A 2,835-nucleotide genomic window follows, 5' to 3' on the forward strand; every position below is an offset into this window, starting at 1 on the left:
GCTATAATCATCTCCACCTTTCGGTTAATCAAATCAAGAGTTCGCTTGTTATCAATTGTCATACATGATACCATTCAAATATTATTTTTACAAAATGCCAAGATATAATTTAGGGGAAAGTTAACTACAAATGAAGTTAACGTGACAATTGTGAGAATCAAGCTAGTAGAGTAATTATATATAAAAGTAGAGTACTTATGTAATTACATCATAGATCTATTACATAATTACTATACTTGTGTATATAATTAATCTACTTGATTATCACAATTAATATATTAATTTCATTAATTTGTATATGATCCAAACGCATATACTCCCTTCCTCCCATTAAAAGTATCATGGTTTGAAAAACGCAAAGTACAAGGTAGATTGAATGATTAATTTTTATGTTTACCAATTGATAATAATGTCCCTGAAAATTGGACCCATCAATATTGGTTATTAATGTTAGTTGTGCGTGTTTAAGGGTAAACTTGGAAATTGACTAATAAATTTTGAAAGTGGACATTTGTAATGAGACGGATGCAGTAATTTATACCTAAAATAGCTTGAACGTATTGGGTTAAAGTCATAATCAAGCTTCTGCTAACCTTTAATGTAAAATTACAACATAACACGATTGGTAAAATCAACTTGTTTACTTAAAATGACTGTTGGGCACTGCCAAATAGGTTGTAACTTTTAAGCCTTGTCATTGTCAGTTGTGATGACTATAAATCCACAAACAATATCTTGTGATCCTTAGGTCAAAGACCATCTTAAATGTTTGATCACCAACTAATGTAGCATTTTGATGGAGTGGTTTCACTGGCGATTTATATCAAGTTGATTAATAGTGAAGTTAAAAATTTGAGTAATGTTTGGAGCATAGAAACATAAACATGATTACAAAAACTATTTAAGCCTTTCATCAGAACATGAAACATAAACTCCCAATATTCCCAAAAGCAGATGAAACCTGATAATGAAACACCATGAAAGAATTAAAAGTTGTTATAAATAAAACACCATGAAAGAATTGAAAGTAACACTAAATTTCACATATCATAACTCGTATAAATGAAAAATAAAAAGGCCTGAGATAAAGGATTTGCTCTTCAAAAACAGGCAATGCAACTTAGCATCCTTCAATTTAATTTATTATATATAAACTTCTCTTTTTAGTTATCAAATACTAAAAAAGGTTTGCAAATTGATACAAAGGAGAATTACCAGATTCCGATGTAAGCATATGGAAAATCAAGAACTTACAATTTGTCAAGGAGACGGTTGTGACGCTGTAGCAAGTTCACAAAAGTAGGGTTTTGACTTCTTATCACAATGTGTCTTCAACTGATCCACCATAACATCCATAGTTTCAGCATCCACATTCATACTAGAAAAGCTTACTTGTAACTTAGCCCAATGTGATGAAGGCAGCTTTTACAGCACGTTTTCAATCTTCCGCAGCAGTGAAATTGCATGACTTGTATCTTTATACCAATTTGTCATCCTTTCCCCATAATGCCATTTCCTTTTTGTGGCTCGCCGTGCCCGATGGTTCTCACCTTCCACCTTCCCAGGCGCCACCGCTGTGTGGCTCTCTAGTGGTGCTGTGTCTTGCTTCATACGAGATATGGTTCTCAACTTCCACCTTCCCAGGCGCCACCGCTGTGTGGCTCTCTAGTGGTGATGTGTCTTGCTTCATACGAGATATGCTTGTTTCACCATTTTCTTTCCACCGATCCAATAGCACCCACAGTTTACTCATGAGGTCTCGTGCTAATGTAACATTTATCTCATATCTAATCTCCTGCGTGGTTTCCATGGATCATACAATAAGCATGAACTTACAAATGCCACCAAATAATCATAAGTTCCTATATTAAATGGTATTTCTAGCCTAAATTGATGGTTCACTTTTGAACAAAATACATCGTGCACACGTACTACATGAACAGAAACTTTTGGTAATCAGAGCAACAAGTAGAATGTATGAATGTAAAAATTAAATTTAACGGGGTGCATACCTCATATGAAACCATTGTGAAGGTGGCACCTGGAGAACTATCTAGCAAATAGTTTTTTACTTCAGTAGACAAAGTAACATTTGGTTGTAGTTTACCCTTCCGGGTAACATCAGCTGGATAAATCTTTATTCTCTTTAAGTTGGCAAATGGAGATGGTTGATGTGAGATTAGTTCCACGAAAGAAGAAAGAAGCTGAAAAAGAAAATACCAAAAATTAATAGAATCTCACAATAATAATTATACTTTCCTGAATATGTGTTTCTTAATAGTCATGTAAGTAGAACAGTCAAATGGAAGTGGTAAGGCTCATGGAAGCATCCGCAATACACGTCTTTTGTCATTAACCCATGTTTGCACTACTGTTTTTGTTTTTTTCACGATAATTAGATAAACTTCGCTGTGTATGCTGAAAATCTGTTAGACGTGAAAATGACAACATTAACACTGGCATACCTTGATAAGTTCCAAGTTAACTGTAAGAAATTTGACACCGCGAAGCTGCTGAAGCAGAGAAACAACTTTATGAGCAATTGCCTCATTGTCAGTGAACAGAAATGCATATGTCCGCATTCTCCAAATGAAGAAGCTCGTCAGGTAACTGGAAAAGGTAATAAAACTTATTTGTATAATGCAAGGAGGAAAGGTTAGGCGTCGATATCAGAACCACATCACTACTACGTGGTACCCAACGAAACGCGTGTACATTTTCAAGTGTTAAGACTAGACAGTCCAGAATGACATATATTTAAATCATCTGATCCCCTAATTTCGCAATGTTTTAATGTAAGATTCTTCAAGCTTGCTAAGTTGGAGAAAAAACTAG

General features: G+C 34.6%; 1 long non-coding RNA gene across 1 annotated transcript; it reads right to left on the reverse strand.

The window, feature by feature from the left end:
* Positions 1-1,676: 1,676 nt before the first annotated feature.
* LOC143617928 (uncharacterized) lies at positions 1,677-2,533 on the reverse strand. Its single transcript, XR_013150916.1, has 3 exons — positions 2,466-2,533; positions 2,013-2,204; positions 1,677-1,795 (listed from the first exon to the last, which is right to left on the reverse strand). It is a non-coding gene; the product is annotated as an uncharacterized LOC143617928 (long non-coding RNA).
* Positions 2,534-2,835: the final 302 nt, after the last annotated feature.

This window comes from Bidens hawaiensis, unplaced genomic scaffold (genome assembly GCF_021521415.1).
Source record: "Bidens hawaiensis isolate Kalapana, Puna unplaced genomic scaffold, B.hawaiensis_p1.1 tig00060769_1, whole genome shotgun sequence".
Lineage (NCBI taxonomy): Eukaryota > Viridiplantae > Streptophyta > Magnoliopsida > Asterales > Asteraceae > Bidens > Bidens hawaiensis.